Genomic DNA, 21348 nt, shown 5'->3' on the forward strand with positions numbered 1-21348 from the left:
ATCCAGTTTCCTGACCCATGAAAACTGAGACAACAATGCATGTTGTCTTCAGGCACTAAGTATCAGGGTAATTTGTTATGCGACATTAGCTAACTAACCAGCACACTGTACTTCGAGAAGAATGGCGAAGGCAGGAACCAAATCACAAGGGTTTAGGGAGGAAGTATAAAGAAATGCAGGCAAGAAATAGAGACAATTCTTCTAAGACTTGTGATGGCAAAGGGAAAGAAAAGAAAGCAATATCTGCTACCCTAAGGCAATTTTCAGGTGGCTATAATAAAATATTGCTTAGAGCTATTAAGATTACACAGACTTACTACAGCCTCGGGACTCTTAAATATTCAGATTAGTCTTTATTGACTTCTGCTGAGAATCTACCAAGTAACAATATCAAAATCCTTTAAACTCGGATATCAATGTATAGCGACAGCCTCTCTTTATGCATTATCCTGTGGAATTCTCATACCCTCTGAAGTAGGCCTGACAGGCACTAAAAAATCAAGATCCACCGGCACTACCATTCTTCTATCTTTGTAATTTGGTAAAGTTGGTTCCGGCAACACAACTCTTAACTATTGGCACAATAACACCTAGTTAGACAGATGTTGCTATAAAGCAGAAGGCTGGTTACACATACTTTGCATGGTAAAGGTATGTGGACTCTCTGTAGGAGTGTGTGGTTGTGGAGGGGGAAGTGGGTGTCCCAATGCAAGCAAACGTATTGAGAGCTGCAGATTGTCATGCTCATGAGAGTCAAGCTTTCCTTGATTATACAATTCACCCCCCTCTGCCAGCACAGAGTCCCCAGCTGTTGCTCTTAGCAAAGGACTGACATTAACTGATACTTTATCATTTTTATGGGCAGAACACTCGATACCAGTGCTATCTCTGCCAGCTTTGGAAAGAAAACTCTCCCAAAATCTTTGCATTTGAGTGACATCTGCAAAGGGCTACAATGGAGCTTACCCATTTGTGGGTGCACTCCGGCATGTGCCTTCCAAGCTTGACTTTCAGAGTCTGCCTAATTGTCCCAGTCAATTACTCGGCATGTAATTCCTCAGGCAATCAAGTGTTCCAGAAAAGCTGTGCAGAAGCTGCCAGTCAGCTCATCCATCCTGACCCTTCCTGCTGTGCTTCAGATGGTGACCTCCAATCTGACTCAACTTGGGAGGGCAAAAATCAAAACTTGGGGCCTTGTCCAATGGTTTCCGAAGGCCCACACCAAACTCATAAGTGCACTGAAATTCATAAGGTCTTGGCCCAGTTGTGTCACCTTGGGAGCATATAAGCAAGTAAAACACGTGTTTCTTCATGCCATGCCATTACTGGTAAAGAAGTTTCTTTCTCCTAAAGGTCTTGATAGCTGTAACAAAAAAAAAATTTACCTTTAGTGCTTTTATTTTTTCATTTCTTTCACTTTGATTTGTTCACGGTTTAAAAAATGCTTTTCTCTACTCAGTGGAAGGGTTTCTAGAATACTTCTTCCAAAGAGGTAAAAATGAGTTAATTAGTCACCAAAACATATTTGCACACATGAGTCTTCACATTTGTAAGCAATAATATCATCAAAAAAGTACTTGGCCCCACTCTGATTTGAAATATTTAGATCCCTAATATGTGACTGATAACTAAAAATAATTTCTGATTGGTAATGAGAGCCTATGCACTGTGACGCCCTCAGTCTATGCACTGTGAAAGTAAAATACAGTAATGAGATCCATGGTTTCATTTATAGGGTATTGCTAATTTATGACTATTATTTTTGTTTGGATAAACAGTTCCTTCCATCATTCTGCTTTAAAGTTAAGGATTGCCATCGCTTATGTGTTATTTAGAAGACACTTGTATAGCACATATTCTGTGCCAGTCACTTTTCTAAGCATTTTGCAAAGTGTGAACTCATCTACTCTTCCTACTACACCCATAAGGCGGGTACCATGATTATTTCCCCCATTTTAGAGATGAAGAAACTGAGTCCCAGAGAAGTTAAGAAACTTATCCAACGTTACACAGCTAGGAACAGTGAAACTGGGATTCGTACCCAGGCACTGCATGCTCGTGAGTACTGTACTATGCTGCTTCTCTGAGTTGCTTCATTATTTTTGCTTCTGAAGATTTTAAAACATGCTATTTTAAGTCACATCAAACTGCTGACCACAGAGTACACCAGAGCACCTTGCAAATGGAAATGATGATGGAACAATCCACTCTTGGTGAATGAATTTTAGCCCAGCAGTTGTCCCCCAGGGGCTGGAGAAAGTTTGTCTGTAAGGCTGTGACTCCTTGGCTACTTTTTGAGAGGGGCTTCAATTTCTTCTTTTTCCATTTAGAAAGCTTTTACTCATTCTTTAGGTCCCAGTTCAAATGTCTCTCCCTTTGAGACAGCCTCTGAAAAGCCAAGCAGGCAGGACAAATTTATGGTGGATGTGCCAGAGGGCAGGCTGAGAGAATACCGAGAGGGGAATTTTTCCCAAGGCTGGGCTTTAACAACCTCCCAGGGGTCTGGGAAAAATTACAAACATTTTTACAGTTCTTACTACAGGTGCTCTTCGACTCTCGATGGTGTTACACAAACCCACTGATTAACCAATCATAAATGGAAAATATTGTATGTAAAAATGCATTTAAAGCCAGGTACAGTGGCTCATGCCTATAATCACAGTACTTTGGGAGGCCAAGGTAGGCAGATCACTTGAGGTCAGGAGTTTGAGACCAGCCTGGACAACATGGCAAAACCCTGTCTCTATTAAAAATACAAAAATTAGCTGGGAGTGGTGGCATGCACCCTTAATCTCAGCTACTAGGGAGGCTGAGGCAGGAGAATTTCTTGAACCCAGGAGACAGAGATTGCAGTGAGCTGGGGTTGCACCACTGTACTCTAGCCTGGGTGACAGAATGAGATACCGTCTCAAAAAGAAAGAAAGACAGAAAATGCATTTAATACACCTAGCCTACTGAACATCATAGCTTAGCCTAACCTATCTTAGGCGTGCTCAGAACACTTACATTAGCCTATAGCTGGGCAAACTCATCTAACACAAAGCCTATTTTATAATAACATGTCAAATATTTTATGAAATTTGTTGAACACTTCACTGACATTGAAAAGGAGAATGGCTGGCTACATGGGTACTCAAAGTACAGTTTCTGGCCAGGTGTGGTGGTAGCTCACACCTGTAATCCCAGCGCTTTGGGAGGCTGATGTAGGTGGATCACCGGTTTGAGACCAGCCCGGGCAACATGATGAAACCCTGTCTCTACTAAAAATACAAAAATATTAGCTGGGTGTCGTGGTATGCTCCTGTAACCCCAGCTACTTGGGAGGTTGAGGCAGGAGAATCTCTTAAACCCAGGAGGTGGAGGTTGCAGTGAACTGAGATCACACCACTGTACTCCAGCCTGGGCGACAAAGTGAGACTCCATCTCAAAAAAAAAAAAAAAAGTACTGTTTTTACCGAATGCATATGGCTTTCACATCATCATAAAGTCAAAAAATCTAAATTGAACCGTGTTAAGTCAGAACTGTCTGTGTGTGTTTGTGTGTGTGTGTGTGTGTGTTTGTGTCTGTGTGTGTGTGTGTGTCTGTGTGTGTGTGTGTGTGTGTGCGCGCGTGCACGCTAACTTAATCATCACAACACCCCTGTGACATAGGAACTCTTATTATCTCTATTTTACAGATGAGGAAGCTGAGTGTCAGAGAGGTTAAATAACTTGCCCAAGATCACACATTCAGTAAGTGGTAGAACCACAATTCAAGCAAACAGGCAATTTGGCTCCACTTACCCTGCATTTAACCACCACAGGATACTCCCTGTGTGGAAACCCAGCTCCACTGAAAGAGTTAAGGCAAATATAAAAGGAAGTTTCAAGAACGAACTATGATGCAGACCTCTGGGCAGAACACCTGTCATCTTTGCAGAGCCTTTTGCAGTTTCCCATGAGGTGGCTCCTGAGACTAGGCTTGCTTGGGTCCCAAGTATCATCTCCTGGAGGGGAAAGAACATTAAGGCATTTTTAGAGGGGAAAAGGGAAATAATTTTCCTGAGTATGAAACCTTTTTTTCCTAAGAGTTTAGAATAATATTCAGTCATTTGACAGCCTTTCATGAAGGGCTTACCATGTGCCAGCTACTCTTTATCTAGCCCTGGAGACACAGAAGGAAGTAAATGTGAGCAAAATCCTTGCTCTTGTGTTTTCGCGATAATTCTATTCATTCCAACTACTGCTGTCCTTAAACGCTGTAAGACAATTATTTCACGAACAAATAAAATAAACACACATATATAACTTACACGTGCACACACCTTTTTTTCATTGAAAGGATGCATTTATTTTATTTTTAAATAAAATTTAATTTAATTTTAAGTTCTGGGATACATGTGCAGGATGTGCAGGTTTGTTACATAGGTAAACCGCACACTGGTTTTTAATGAGACACAGTTGAATGGGAGTAGGGTGGTGCTGGCCTTTGGATTCCCGTTCAGCTCTGACTGTGAGAACTTGGTAAGTCCTGTCAGTGCCTGGATGAGTTTCCTCACCTGTCAAAGGATAGAGAGGTGACCTCTGGTTCTCCTATCATCTTTTATTCTGTGTAGCCTTATTTTACTCAGCCATGCAATGGGGTAATAATGCCTCACCCCTTTTCCTGTCCCAATTTTCTCCTAAATCCTGAGACCGATGAGAGATATATGTAGGTAGGTGCGGGGCTTTCAGTGCTGTCTTTTTGCATACGTTTCCCTGTTCCTAGAGCCTGCCCTCCCTCCCCTCCCTTTCCAACACATAGACTCAGTATCAGTAACTCCACCTCTTAGGCAATCAATTGTAAATAAAGGATATGTTTCAAAACATCATTTGAAATGCAAAATTAGGTACTTTAAAGAATTTCAAATACCAAAAATGAAGAATAGTATTAATATTTTTTTCTAAATAATTTGATAGTAAGTTGTCAAGCTAGTGTCCCATCACCTCTGAATGCTTTGGCGTGTATCTCCTGCAATCATTAAAGGACATTACTAACATCTAACCTCTAACTTCATTCAAGTTTCTCCAAATGTCCCAATAATGTCCTTTATAGCAAAAGAATCCAATCCAGGATCATAGGTAGCATTTAATTTCCATGTCTCTTTAGGCGCCTTCAGTCTGAAACAGTTTCTTGCTCCTTGTTTTACATGACCTTGCCACTTTTTGAAGGGTACAGGCTATTTCTCTGAGTGTCCCTTAATTCAGGTTTGTCTGATGTTTCCTGTTGATTAGGTTCAAGTTATGCATCTTTTCCAGGAATGGCACAGAAGTGATGCTGTGTTCTCATTGCATCCTATCAGGTGGCACATGATTTCAATTTGTCCCATTACTAATGATGTTCACTTTGATCACTTAAGTTGGCAGTATCTGCCAGCCTCCTCCACTGTAAAGTTATTCCCTTTGTAATTAATAAGTATTCTGTGGGGAGGTACCCCAAGACTATGTCAATATTCCATTTCTCATCAAACTTTTACTCACTAATTTTAGCATCCATTGATGTTTCTTGGCTGAATTAATTATTACTATGATGGTTGCCAAATGGTGATTTTCTAATTCAATCATCCCTAAAACATTTGTTAGTTGATTTTTTCATGTAAGAAAAAGCTTTTTCTTCTCCCCATTTATTTCTGTATATAAGTATGTACCTATCAATTCCTATGTTTCTGTAAGATTTTACAAACACTTCTTCCCTGTTATTCTCAAATCTCTTACATAATCTAACACTTCTTCCTCAGCAGAATGTGGAGCAGACAGGGGTTGAAAACTTAACCTATAGTCAGGTTTCTTATCAATCACTCTAACCCACAGAACCTGCATCACACAAATTTTACCTCATTGCAACATAAAGAGGATAATAACTACCTTTGTTGAGCACTTAGACTGTGCACTAATTTATTTGCATGCTGTATTAGTCAGGATTCCCCAGAGAAACAGAGCTAATAGGATACAGATATAGAGATAGATAAATATAAATATAGATGAGGGGATTTATTAGGGTCCTCCCATACATTCTGCCATCCCAGCTTATAGGATACCATTCTTTTTCAAACCCATGTCCTCACTTTAAACAATAAACACCTTGCAAGGCTGAGAGTTCAACATTCATTGTAATTTAGCCAATTGTGTGATGAGGATGTGGGTTTGATTTTCAGTGATTTTAGTCCCGTGGCTGTAGTAGAGAAGATTCTGGCTCTGAGCAGACTTAGAAGCGTTTAGGCTATTTATACAAAGCTAAAGCCAGAAATTTCAAACTCTGCGTTTATCCTTTCTTTCATCGCTTTGTCCAACGACCTTTGGAGCAACAAACCAATGTCATCATGTACCCTGGTTTTCCACTAAACAAATTAAGAAAACTCCTTCTTAAAATTCTGTTCCTTTAGAATCACTCTTAGCATGAAAATTTGTATTAGTGAAGGTTCTCCAAAGAGATAGAATTGATAGAATAGATAGGTAGATAGATAGATAGATAGATAGATAGATAGATAGATAGATAGATAGATAGACATACAGAAAGAGATACATGAAAAAAATATTTATTAGCATAATTGGCTCATGCAAATGATGGCAGCTGAAAAGCCCCTCGACAGGTTGTCTGAAAGCTGGAGACATTGAGAGGCTCTTACCATACCATGGCTTAGTACAAGTCCAAAAACCTCAAAACCAAGGAAGTCGATGGTGTAACTCTCATTCCAAGGCCAAAGGCCTGAGAACCTGGGAGACCACTGGTGTAAGTCCTAGAGTCTTAAGGCCAGACATCCTGGAGTTCTCCTGTCCAAAGGCAGGAGGCGGAGATTGTCCCAGGTCCAGGATAAAAAGGAGGAAATCCTTTTTTTTCCTTTTTTGTGTTATGGAGAGTGAGGCTGGGCCTGGCTGGTTGTATGGTGCCCAATCGCACTGATGGCAGATCTTCCCCACTTAGTCCACTGACTCACATGCCAGTCTCCTCTGGAAACACTCTTACAGACTAACCCAGAAGTAATATTTTACCAGTGCTCTAAGTATTCCTTAATCTAGTTGACACCTAAAATTAACCATCACACATGTATTATTTGAATTTATCAATAACACAACTCTATGAAGTAGGTGTTATCATCATCTGCAATTTACATATAAGAAACCAAGGCATTGAGAAGTTTATTTACTTGCCCAAGGACACACAACGGATAAATAACAAAGGGAGGATCTCAGCCTGTAGGACTTCTGAGCTAGTGCCATTAACTACTTGGCAGTCCTGTCCTTAATTTACCTCTTTACCGCTGGGCAGTGGCTCACGCCTATAATCCCAGCACTCTGGGAGGCCGAGGCGGGTGGATCACCTCGCCTCAGGGAGGTCAAGAGATCGAGACCATCCTGGTCAACAAGGTGAAACCCCGTCTCTACTAAAAATAAAAAAAAAAAATTAGCTGGGCATGGTGGCGCATGCCTGTAATCCCAGCTACTCGGGAGGCTGAGGCAGGAGAATTGCTTGAACCCAGAAGGCGGAGGTTGTGGTGAGCCGAGATCCTGCCATTGCACTCCAGTCTGGGTAACAACAGCAAAACTCTGTCTCAAAAAAAAAAAAAAAAATTACCTCTTTACAAATACAAAAGTCTGGGACCTGACTGAGTAATGATTTTCCAGTTTTTCATTGATTTTGTTTGTTTTCTGGGGCAAACAGCCTGCTTCTCCTTACTATTTATTTATTTATTTATTTATTTTGGAGACAGAGTTTTGCTCTTGTCGCATAGGCTGGAGTGCAATGGCATTATATCGGCTCACCGTAACCTCCGCTTTCCAGGTTCAAGCGATTCTACTGCCTCAGCCTCCCAAGTAGTTGAGATTATAGGCATGCATCACCACGCCCGACTAATTTTGTATTTTTAGTAGAGATGGGGTTTCTTCATGTTAGTCAGGCTGGTCTTGAACTCCTGACCTCAGGTGATCTGCGTGCCTCAGCCTCCCAAAGTGCTGGGATTACAGACGTGAGCCACCGAGCCCAGCCCCAGTCAGACACACTGAATTCAATGACCAAATAAAATTGAAAAGAGAAATATACCTTAACCCTCTTCCTCCCACCTCCAATGTTAGCGTCCGTAAAACCTAAGATTTTGGGTCTTAGGGGTCAGTCTCCCAGCCAGTGCTCTGCTGGAGTGGGGCATGTGTGTGTAGTGTAGCAAGCTTCTGGTTCATGTTCTTCTGTGAGAGGATCCTGGTTGATTTTTGAGACTCCAGGCTGCTTGGAGTTGAGCCCCTAAAGAGCAGTCCTCTGGAGTTGCACGGTTTGCAATTCATCCTGGAAATCTGAGATGTAAGTCCAATAAATGTGGCAGGCCTTTGCTGAGTGTGGGATCCTGAGAGATCAGTGCCTTGGGAACCTCTTCCTTCCCAAGTCATTCATTCACCAAATATTTTTTAACCACTAGGTGATGCAGAACAATGTGAATAAGATTCTTGATTATAGAATTCTGAGTCCTCTGTTGGAAGAGGTAGACAAATAAATAGAATTCAAAAAGTGTGATATGCTAAAGGAATACAAATACTGTCCCTCATCCAACTATTCTCAGAATTTTCCCTACTTTCAAAATGTTCGACAATGATACTGCATTCCTATATTCATTCATCCATTCATTCATTTAGCAAATGATGATTTACTGACAATTGGGTCTGTGCTGGGCACTGAAAGTAGGTGGGGGAGGGACAGCAGCCCTCAAAGAACTCAATGCTCAGGCCAAGAAATCAAATGATGAGACAATGACAGTTCCTGTTGGGAGACACATAGGCTTCAGTAGGCACAGAGCAGGACCCTCCACTTGGTCTGGATGAAAGTCAGGGAGGGCAAACAAGGCTCTGAAGGCTTTCTGGAAGAAGCAGCTTTGCAGTTGTTAGGGGAAGCCAGACAGATATGGGTACTTAGGCTTTCCCCAAACTGAGGAGGCCTCATGAGTGAGACAGCAGGTAGAATGAGGGCCACTAGAACTTTGAGAGTAAGGGAAGATGTGGTCCCAGGATTCAGGGATTCAGTCCAACCAATGGAGACTGAGTGGCAGCTTGATCTCAGGGAGTATCCTGTGATCAAATCTTGAAAAGCAGGCTAAGGGGAGAGGACCCTAGGGTCCCATTGCAGAGTACTGATCTACAATGCCCTGTTTCTCACAACCAGCCAGCAGTCTCAAAAGTGTACCAAATCCACCTGAAGGAATCAAAATATGGTGCTAGTTGCTTCAAGTTGTCACTGATTCCCCTTATACAGCTGGTGAGACATAAGCTGCTCTTCTTGCTCCAAAGAGTCCTACAGTGGAGATTTTAAACACACACACACTTTTTGCTAAGCTTACTTATCTCTGCTGATACTGCTTGCACAGGCCCGTGCAATTTTCTAAGGGCAACTACTGGCCAGGTCTCAGGTTGGTGACCACAGTTGCCACAGTCTTAGCAACTAGCCAAAGAGCCAAAATCACAAGATGTGTAGCTTTAAGGGCAATTGCTAGAAATACTGATATATTACATTTAAAGCATGTTAAGGAGCCTCCAAACACATTTGTTTGGGCCTGATTTCCTAGTGCATAAGTTTGCAGCTGCTCATAGCTTAACCTCTTTGGGCCCTAAGCTAGCTGTGGCCAACAACATTGGGCTGTTCTTCCCAGAGACTAAAGTGGGAGCCCCAGCACTCTGCTGTCCTATCACACTGGAGCTGAAGAAGGAGGGGGCCTGGTGAGGGAAGTGATACTCCTGAATTTCACCTCAAGAACCCAACACTGGAGCACTCTGGAAATTCAGTTTTGCATCATGCAAAGCACATAGGCAGACCTGGTAGATCCCAGCTCAACTACTTTCCACCGAGTGACCTTGAGCATCTCCCACAATCTCTCTGAGCCTCAGCTTCCCCTGCTAAAATGAGAATAAGTCAACCTCAGAAGGTCACTGGGATGGTTAAATAAGATGATAGTTGTAAAATCACACCGCAAACTGAGAAATCACCATGTAAATATTTCTGTTGCCATTTTCCCCTCTGCTCAAAGAAAAGACCTAGTAAAAAGTAGCCAGTTGGTTACCTACTCATGGTAGAGGTGGCAGCAGAAACAGTTACAGGGAGAAAGTAGGAAAGAGCCCTTAGCAGAAAAGAGGTTTGCCTGGCAGAACTGGGTAACTGACAAAGCAGACTTCAGGAAACATGATCTTCTTGTGTCCTTAGATGGAGTGCTCCCTTCAGCTTGTCCTCCACTATGTTTTCCCAGGCTGCCTTTTGAGACTGCCCAAGTGTCCATGATAGCCAATGACCGAGATAGCTTCTCTGTATTCATTAACCAGGATTGCTTTTCTCTAAGATTGTAGCACTGGGATTGGTATCTATCTTTAATCTCATACCATGCCTATAGGGAAGAACAATTATGATTAGCCTCATTTTGCAGACAAAGAAATTGGAGCCTAGAGAGGTTCAAATACATGCTCAACACAGTCAATGGCATTTACCTTTCAGTATTCTAATTGATTCTTAAAATATATTTATTCAGTAAGCAAATATTTCTTCAACACCTCTAAAATGCTCATTGTTCTAGGGGCTGGGGATACAAGGGTTAACAAAAACAACAACAACAACAACAGCAACAACAAAACCACCAAGATTCCTGCCCTCAGGGATCTTACATTCTAGAGAGGGTAAAAGCAAATTAACTTGCAAAGAAATTAATTAACAAGTTAATTTCCCATAGAAGTAAGTGCTAGAAAGACAATAAAAGAGAGAAGACCTTTCTGAGAAGGAAAGATTGAGCTGCAACCACCTGATAGATCAGGAAGAAGATTTTCCAGGCAGAGGGAGCAGCAAGTTCCCAAGCTCTGAGGCAGAAACAGACTCCCTATAATGGTTCAAAGGACTCTGTGACTGGAGGGTCTTCAATGATGGGGAAAACATGGAAGGAGGTGAAGATCAAAGAGGTTGGCAAGAGCCAGATGTGGAGGGCCTTGTCAATCAGCATAGAGGGTTTGGATTTGATTCTAAGTGCCTTGGGAAACCACGGAGAGCTAGTGGGGAATGAGAGGATGTGCCTAAAAGGTGAGGAATGGACCACAGAGAGCAACAGTGGCAAGAAGCAGGGAGACTGGTCAAGAGGCCATTGCAATGAGTTCAGATAGGAAAGGACTGGGGCTGGGACTAAAGCTGTGGCACTGAAAGTGGATGGGGCAGGCAGATGCAGGGTTTGCTGATGGATTGGATATGGGAGTGGTGCAAAGCGAGGAATCAAGGATGTGAGGAACTGTGGGTGGTAGAGCCATTACTGAGAAGAAGAAAACTGGAAGGAAGTCGGTTGAGGAGGTAGGGATAGGGCAGCGGTGTGGAAATCCATGAGTTTGCTATAAAGCATGGAAAGTTTGAGGTTTCTATTCTGGGCACTGAGGAAGAAATGATGGACAAAAATTGATGCAGTCCCTGTCCTCATTCCAGCTGTGTACTGTGGCTGGTGGTTGCAACACACTTCTCCAAAAGAGAGATTTAAATGGGGTTTGTGTATGTGCTTGAGGAGAGTCTACAGATCTCACTCCCCAAATTCTGTTCCCAAATGTTTCTCTTCCTGCATCCCTTTGAGATTGTGATCAAAACGATTGCTCTTCCTAGAAACATACATGCAAGCACACAAGTCACAGAATTATCAGATCACTGAAGGCACCCTGGTATCCTCAGGGCTCAGCACAGTGCTTGGTGCACCACACATGTTCAGTGACTGTTGACTGGATGAATGATGCTCCCTGTCTCACCATTATATGCCAGTAGCACACTCAAAGCTGTGCACACCGGGCCCTAGGCTACTTCTTCATCCTCACCTTCAGCTTTCTCGATGAGAGTCTTCACCTCTGGTGAAAGATGTCAACTCACTCTCCCTCAGACAGACTGTGTCCTTATCTGGCCTGTACCCCTTCCCTTGCCTCAGGTGCTTCCACTCCTTACTGTATAGTTTAAATTCTAATACTATTGAACTACATGCAGATCACTGCACTGACTCAGCTCCATGCCTTTACTCATTCAGTCCTTTCCCCTTGAAGGATATCCCCTTCATTTAATGCTTCTGTTGCTTAACTAATCCCTAATCATACATTCTATCCCTGTGCCTTCCCTAGTTAGACTCCAGAGAATCAGTAGTGAAGAATACACACCTGATCCATATCCTCCCTGAGCTTATGGTCTAGCAAGAAATACAGACAACAAACATGTAATGGTAACACAGTGGATAAATGCCTTGAAGGAGAAGGGTAGGGTGCTGTGAGAAAGAACAACTGGGGGATCTAATCAGCAGTGGTGGGGAGGTTATGTCAGATAACATTTCCTGGGTCAAGAGATCTGTACATTGAGAACTGAAAGAGAAGGAGCAAGAGCAGTGGAGAGAAAGGAAGAAACGCGTATGTCTGGCAGAGGAGACAGCATGTGTAAAGACCTGGGGTGGCAGGCCGTGGAGTACAAGAGGTGAGAAAGGGGAGAGGGCCTTGTAGGGCAGAGTAAAGGACTTGGACTACATTGATTGGTCTGAAATGGAACAGTGACATGATCAGATTTATATTTGAGAAAGGGCACTTTGCTGAGTACAGCATGAGCGGGGGTGGAGGAGCCAAGAGAGGAGACCAGGAAGCCATGTTCCTGTTGTACCAACAGCAGGTGACTTGTTTTCCTCTCCCAGGAGACAAAGATTCATCCTTTCTTTAGTGTATCCTATCCTTGCAGTGTGGGCCATCCAGGATATCTGATAGACAAGAGAATGTGCTCAACTGGGTGTGGTGGCTCACGCCTGTAATCCCAGTACTTTGGAGGCTGAGGTGGGAGTATTGCTGGAGACCAAGAGTTCAAGACCAGCCTGAGCAACATAGCAAGACCTCATTTCTACCAAAAAAAAAAAATAGCCAGGCATGGTGGCATACCCCTGTAGTCCCAACCACTTGGGAGGCTGAGGCAGGAGGAACACTTGAGCCTAGGAGGTTGAGGCTGCTGTAAGCCTTGATTGTGTGACTGCATTCCAGACTGGATGACAGACTGAGACCCTGTCTCTAAAAATAAATAAATAAATAGATAAATAAAAAGAAAAAAAGAGAAAAGAGTATGTGTCTTTGCTCCATAAAAAAGAGATCTGTTAAGATCACATCTTTCTGAGCCTTCTAAGCCTGTTCTATACCCTGACACCCCAAAGTGCTCTGTAAGCACTTACTGCCATCAGTGATGAGTGGCAGGGTTTGCAAGACCCAATTCTTGGGCTACACTCTTATCAGCCCAACAGAAGGCAGAGAAATGTGGTGTATGCAAGTTCAGAGTCAGGGTTGGGAGGGTGAGGTGAAATGATGGAGTGGAGTGGGGAACTTGGATCTTCTTAAGTTGACTCAAGTTGACACATGATTTCTCTCAAGATTGGGATATAGGAAGAATGTAGCATTTGATTCTGGTTTATAATTAACTCACGGAGTAGTAATGAGGTAGATTTTGGAGACAATGATGTTTTCAAAGTTCCTCCCGTGGTCTTCTGCTTTAGGGTTCATTAGTGTCCAAAGGTTGGAGCCACTTGCCAGAATATGCTTAGGGCATTGGAAATACTTCTTAGCATGACATCCTTCTACCTGCACAGCATAGGTTTGAATACATGCTCAAGAGTCAGACTGCCTGAGTCCAAAACCTGACATTGCCACTTAGTTGTGTAATCTCGAATAACTCACTTAAACTCTCTGAGACTCAGTTTCCCCAATTGAAAATTGAGATGCTCATGTCACCCACTTCACAGGATTGTTTGAGGGTAAAAAGGGATGGTACATGTCAAATACCTGATATATCATGTTAGTAGCTAGCAGTTAGGGAATACTTACTGTTACCGTAACCAAGCCATCTGGCAATTCAGACTCCCTCTCTACCCACAAGCATGTATAATCTTACTTCTTACTGCAACAAACAAATAATTCTAGAAACTTCCTTATATTCGCTGGAAAAACGTAATTTCAAACAAGACTGCCTAAAAACCAATACTTGGAGCTTTGAAATAATTCATTTGTTTTCTAATGTGACTGATTTTGTTTAGTCATAAACAGCTGTAACCTAAGTAAACGCAAGAAGAGAAAAACAGTAAGATCAAATTTTAAAGTTAGTATCATAATGCAGAAAAGAAGAAAACATTTTAAAAGACTGAAATACACAATTGACAAGGAAACTAGAAAGCATAGATATTAACAAAGGTTGTGTCTGAATGAGGCTATGTGTTCTCTTTTCTTTTTTCTATAGATCTGCATTTTCCTAATTTCTTTTAAGAAACTTGTATTGCACACGTTTTAAAATCATAATTAAAAAAGAAAGGAAAAAAATCAATGCAAGTGTTGTTTCAAATTTCAGTATGAAGATTCATAGCAGTGCAAAATAAGCTAGTTACAGCCTCAAAAAATTAACTAGTTTAATTCATGCTGTTTGTTCACTGTGAGTTAATTTAATATACTTATCCTAGAAAATAATGCATTATTCAGTTTAATCAATATTCATTTGTTCTTTGCATAATCATATTTGCAAAAGCATTTATTAACGATGCGCCTACAGACTCACAGGGAAAGGCCATGCTATAAGTAGTGTAAAATTTTTGAAATGGAAAAAAAAAATAGTGAATTTACCAACATTAGACAAATGATTGATCCTAATATGCTGCACATTTTCATTTAAAATGCAGCCAGGAGTCTTTTGTATATGTGTCTTCGTTGGAAGTAGCAATAGATACACTGTCAAGTTAATGAATATCATGTTAGTTTGGGAGGAAATTAAATCTGGGTTATTATCGAATAGTTGGCATATTGGTGCATGTAACATTTGCTCTTTCTACATATCCTCAATTGACTGAAGCAGTCAAAGCTATGGATACTTGCAAATATTTGTTGTTGTGCTAAGAAATACATATTTTTCCATTTTAATCCGGATGTTTAGCATTATGTAGACACAGACAAAAACTGATGTTGAGCTTTTCAACATTGTGACTTAAAAGAAAGTCACCTTTTAAGGATAAAGAGAAGTTTCCTGTGAATGAATCCCATTTGCATTGTTACAATTTTTCTTTAGGATTGTATTTAGGTCGTGATTTCTATTTACTGATTCATTTCCATAAGTAGCCCAGACAAACAATGGTTTACAGTGCAACCCCAGGTCCTAGGATGGTGACCTTTTCTTCTTAGTGATGCATGCCTATTTTATAGATGCCCATTAGTGAGGACCCATCCTTGTCAATTAGGGGCACTATCTCTTATGCAAAAGAGCTCTTTTCCAGTTGAGGAGAAATTGTATTTCATGATAGTTGAGAGCTCTAACTTTCCAGAAAAAAAAATTTAAAAATTGGATGTAGAGTACTGCTGATTAGCCTGTATAAGGCACTCAGGAAATGACAGCCTTTGGAGAAATGAGTAATGTTACAATAGTACCTGCATTTCCATTTTGTTTAGGTTTTTTAGCTGAAATATAGTTATAACTATTTTTTTAAATAAAGTAACCAACTAAATCTATTTTCGGCTGTGTTGGACACTTCCAGAAAGATATATCTTAGGCAGAATATCGGGGAGGCTAGTGTAAACAATCAGAAGCGATTTGGTATATTATTTTAACTTGCAGGTGGGAAACTAATCCTGAAGAATTGCACGTGCTTATTCTCATGAAATGCAACTTAAATATCACTTTGTTTTTATCCTAGGAGAAGTGTCCAAAGCCTTAAACTCCATTATTATTCAGAAATAACTATATGAACATGCCCACTACTACCATAATACCCAACAAATGGGGGCCAAATAAGAGGAAAAAGTAATAGTAAGAAAACTTCGATTGTAAGAATGCTCATTGATATTTTCCAAATACAGGTGAATCCCACTTAAGTGGGATCTACAACTCATTAGGTAGAATATACCTACAGAAGTTAAAATTTATGGTAATTATCTTTCAACTAGCATCCGATGCCTCATCTTTGCAGAAAGATAAGGCGTTTTCTCCATACTGAACTTAAAAGGGCATTGAGCAAACACTGCAACTACTGACAGCCTTGAACAGGATGATTAAATAAATAAACAGTTCAGAGATTTCCTATATGATAAACCCTTTCACAGAAGGGGCAGCTAAATACTTTGAGTTTTCAAAGAAAATATTTATCTGGGGAAAGGTGAGCAACGGAATACATTTAACAACTGAGGCAACACACAGGATACGCCTTCTTTTTCAGATGTAATCCGAGCACTATTTCTAATCATTTGCTATGGAAGAATGCTTTCACTTGAAATACATGATTTTTGAAAGCCTTGTTACTTTTCATATTGTGGTTAAACAAATCTGTCACATTCTAAAGTGTGATTCGTATTACTTCGTAGTAGCCAGAGAATCCTCATGAAAACAGTTATAAGTTTATGACAGCGGTTGTGGAGGGAAATACGGTTTAATTTACAAAAGCAGACACCACAGGCAACGTTTCTGGAAGACATCCATTCAGGAACGGCAAGCACATCTGTGCCTGAAGTGGCTGGGTCCCAGAAGATGTGGCTGCTCTCCAAAGGTAGCTGCCAGACCACATCTCTGTTCAATGCAGTCAATGCCAGATCAATCATTTTAATCAATTGGCAGGGAGATAATGATTTTTCAAAGCCTGAGGATCATTTTCAAATATAAACTTAGACACAAGCCTTCCTTAATGCACCAAAGAAAAGTGTTTAAAGTTCCTAAATTCTGTATCTCAGGGATGTCTCAGCTTGTGATTTTAGAAATGGCCCTTAATATCAGGGATAGGCCCAGGGACCAGCTTTGTTTTCCCCCTCCAGCACAGTTCTAGTAGTGTGTTAGGGAAAGAATTCATTGAATATCCTACCAGAATAGCACAGATACAGGTACAGTAGCCCAGGTAAACAGTTGTTTACAGTGCATCCCTGGGGCCCAGCATGGTGACTTTTTGTGCTTAGAGCTATATGTCTACTTTAGATGCTTATTAGTCAGGACTCCTCCTTGTCAATCAGGGGCACTATCTCTTATGCAGAGGAGACCTTTTCTAGTCGAGGAGAAATTGTATTGTGGGAAGTTGCAGAGGGAATCATCTCAAAGAAAAAAAAGCTCCCACAGGATACAGGCTTAGTTACTCAGGTGACAGAAAACTCACCTAACAATCCATCTGTAGACTCCAGAGGGTCCCAGCTGTATAAACGAAGGTATGCTGTCATCTACAGAAAGGAATAATAATAATAAGAAGAAGAAACCCCTCCCAAATCCGAGAGGACACAATGAGTTTTATAAGGAACCAAAGTAATGTACTCCATGTTACTTGGAGAAGTTTTAACTTTTTAACACCTATGAGAGTTTCTCGCCAAACTGAAGAACTGCCATGGTATATTTACAAATATACTTTTGTTTAAAAAGGTACGTTTCAGATTAATTACCCTGTAGTTTAATAGCTGCTATGGTACTATCATAGTGTGCAAAGGTAAGGCTACACCTACAGCTGTCTCTGTCTCTAGCCATTCTCTGTGTAATTCTTTATTCAGCAAGATTTGGTATTTCCTGCCTTCACTTCACTCCCCTCAATATTGAAATGATATTCTTCAATTTATACGTTTCTTGCATCTGTATATTTCTAATAAGGCTGTACCTTTTGTGAAGATGAGGATCTCACTATGTTGCTCAGGCTGTACTCAAATTCCTGGGCTTGAGTGATCCTCCCACCTTAGCCTCCCAAGTAGCTCAGACTGCAGGCATATACCAATGCGCTCAGTTTTGACCATGTTTCTTTCTTTCTTTTCTTTTTTAGATATGAAATCTTGCTATGTTTAGGTCAGGCTGGTCTCAAACTCCTGGCCTCAAGCGATCCTCCCACCTCAGTCTCCCAAAGTGCTGGGACTATAGGTGTTAGTCATTGTGCTTCGCCTGGCTGCATTTAAGTGGGCTGGCTGTAGTGCTCAGCTTTAAGAACTGTTGCTTAAAACACACAGTAATTTGAAATCATATAACATCAAATAATGCCGTTCTTAATTTCTTAAACTAGCCATTTCAAAGGAGCTGCCTCCAAAATCTTATCAATCTAATAAGAAAAAATATACCTGTGCTCAAATTAAGCCACTCACTTTTCAAACTCTTTTTATTGGGAAAATTTTTTAAATATACAAAAGTAGAGAAAATAGTACAGCGAAGCCCCATGGAGTCATCACACAGCTTGAGCAGTAATTATGATTTTGCCACACTTCTTTCAATTATTCATTTGCTACAACTATTCCACTTGTCTCAGACTGTGTCATACTAAAGCAAAGGCCAGAACTGTGTCATTTCAACCCTATGTACTTCAGACACAGCTTAAGAACTTATAGATATTTTGTTAGACAGCCTGGACATCATTTTCATAGCTAATCAAATTAACAATGGTTCCTTGTTGTCATGTAATACCCAGTTCATATTCACATTTTCCAGATTATCTCAAAAATACAAACCACGTAATGCGATCATTCCTCTGCAGAAGCAATTAGGAACATCAGGTTAGAGTTCCTTACCAACTTTTTAATGCAGAATGACCCTTTGAGTCTATGTCACAAGGCCCCACATTTGATGATGGCTCAGCCAATGTTTGTTGGATCTGGCCTTTCTCTTATTTGAGGAAAGAAATCAAAAGTGACATAAGGAAAGGTAGTTTTTCCAGGGCAGCTGCAGCTCTCAAGATTGAAGCTCAAGAAAGCTGCTATTGATTTCTGTAGCCTCCTACCCAAGTGTGGCAATGCTCCTAGTGAATATTGAAGGCATATTGAAAAGGCCACCTTCCTGGCTGTATCTGTTCTCTGTTCACTGTGTGCGTCTGCATGGAATTGTTTGGCTGATTAAAGAATCAACTAACCCAAATTGAATGGTTTTGTTGTGTTCTTTTTCATTTGATTCAGCTATAAAAAATTAAGTAAATGCATTTCCTTTCTTTCCCAAAGGTGCAAAATGTCGAATGCATGCCAGTTAACTGTTCTCTCCTATGACTAATTGATGTTTTGCACTCATAGCCTTGAAAACTAATCTTTTCCATGCCTGGTGCTAGTTGTAATGAGATATATTATGCTGACAGCTTGAACCTTTGCAAAGGTATGGAACTCAGCATGTAAATAATTGTGTCTGCAATTTTAAAATTTGATATAAATGGTGCACTGTTCTGACTGAGGGCTGTGCTTGCCAGCACTTGGCCAGCTGTGCCCCAAAGTGCAGCTCAGCCACTGTTTGGCCCTAGCAGTCTTTAACCAGCCATGTGTATCCTGGGCTGCTGCCTAACTCTCAGGCATAGCACCTAGCACAATACTTGGCAAGTGGGGTTTAGTCAACAAATATTTGTAGAATGATTGAATAAATGAACCACTACAAAAAGAGATCAGTCTAAATAGAATACAAGTTATTTCTCACCAAATAAGAAAAACTAAATGAGACAGTTCCAGACAAGCCCACAGGAGGCTCTGACAGACCTCAGTCCTCGGTGTGGTGACCATAGGCTATTGGTTGACTCACGCTGGCTAGCCACAGGATGCAAATGAAATCCTGCATTTTCAAATGAGTATTTAATGTGCTTTTTTTTCCTCAAAAAGATCTGGTCATCTCCCTAACACTCACTGCTTAGTATTTTAAATTCTGGATAAGAAAGTAAAAAATCATAGTGAGAAAAATTCTCTAAAGCTATAAATAACAATGTTTCAGTTTTGAAAAGCATAAAAGCAGGTCAACTCAACTGGAACTGTGGGGCAGTATCATGGACAGAAGATTTAGGCAGGAGCTGCTGGATGGTATGGTGATCTGTACAAGAGCTCTAAAACCATGCCTACCCTTTGACCCGGTAATCTCACTTATAGGAATATATCCCAAGGAAATAATCCAAACAACAAAAGGTAATTTTATAAGGATATTATTCATAGCAAAGCCATTTATAATAGGAGAATATTGGAAATAACCCAAGTGCCCAACAGTAAGGAGACTGGCTACGCCAAGAATATCATATGAACTCCATGGTGCACCGCACAGCCATTAGCACATCGAGCAGGTGGTACATTTCAATGTGTGGCAATGTCTACATGAAATAATGTTAATTGGAAAAATCGGAACACAAACGATTATGTGCCTGTGATTACAACTTTGTGAAAACGTACCTGGTATTTTGAAAAGGGTCAGGAAGGCATTGAGTGATGTAAACACAGCTGTAGGTTCATTGAATTCTTTTTCTGCATTGTGGATGGCTGTTTAAATGTATAATGTATAAAAAAGAAAGGAAGGACGGAAGAAAGAAAGAAAAAAAGAAACTACTGACTACAAACCAGAGCTGTCATTTAAAACAATCTGTCATTCATGTTTATAGATTAAGAACACCAGAGAGAAATACAAGTGGGAAATCAGAAAGACCCAGGAACATCTAAATGGTAGTCTATACGCCTAATAGAAAGTCGAAGTTCATTTGGAGCAAGATCCCTTCTGAATGCCTTGCCGCATTGGATCAACAATTGCAAGCCATAATGACAAAGATGTGCTCAGACTCCTACAGGGAAAGACAACTTCCCACGGCCAGTAATGTTTGTTCCTTAGCAAATCACTTCTCAAGTGATGATGTCATCATTAAGGAAAAAATCAACATCTGCAGAGTTCGCCACCATCCAGCAGAAAACAGCATGCCAAAACCTTTAGAATCGATTTCTGGGCATTTGCAGCACACTCTGGATTCTGTGTCTTAAATGAATCACTAATGAAAATTAGCCTTAGTTTGGGATTGTATTTGCCGCATGGCCCCTGCTACTAAAGCGGGGAGGGTCTTGGAAAATAAGTAAAATAATTACCTAGGACTTAGTTCTGAGGTTCACTGTGGGACATCTTCAAAGATTTTTTTGTTTAATCTTTTGTTCCTGTTGAAAATTAGCCTCCGTTATTGCTGATTTTTTTTTTCTGCAGTATTTTTTACAAACACAATTACAATTAAGAGGTGAGAATGTAATGTTTTCGAATAAAGAGCAGTACAGGTCAGTGTCTGCTAGAGCATTTTAAATATTACAGGACTGAATTGGGGGCAAAATCCCCTTAAAATTATTTGAGGTCTTGAGATATCCTATATCAACATGCAAGTTGGGAAGAAACCAAAGCTGATGACGGACAGCTGAAATGTGTTTGATCTGAAAGTTTTCATTTATGCCATCATTTTATTGCTGCAAAGGGACAACAGCAAAATGGTGGCTGCCTATACTGTATTTCTTTGAAGAGAATATATGTAAAACAGCCACCCACTGTGAGGTGGTTAATATGCTGCCTCAGCCTTGAAAGCCGTGCCCTTCCTGATACACAGGATACAGACTTGACTCTGCCATTTGTGCTGATATTGAAGTTGCAAAATCAAATAT

At 40.8% G+C, this 21348-nt stretch overlaps 1 long non-coding RNA gene across 1 annotated transcript in view; it reads right to left on the reverse strand.

Annotated features, from left to right (window-relative positions):
- Nucleotides 1–3790: 3790 nt before the first annotated feature.
- LOC144581166 (uncharacterized) overlaps nt 3791–21348 on the reverse strand; it is a 102491-nt gene continuing 84933 nt past the window's right edge. Inside the window, exon 3 of the long non-coding RNA XR_013531695.1 lies at nt 3791–3986. This is a non-coding gene — a long non-coding RNA (uncharacterized LOC144581166). The remainder of the gene's footprint in view (nt 3987–21348) is intronic.

Source organism: Callithrix jacchus, chromosome X (genome assembly GCF_049354715.1).
Source record: "Callithrix jacchus isolate 240 chromosome X, calJac240_pri, whole genome shotgun sequence".
Classification (NCBI taxonomy): domain Eukaryota; kingdom Metazoa; phylum Chordata; class Mammalia; order Primates; family Cebidae; genus Callithrix; species Callithrix jacchus.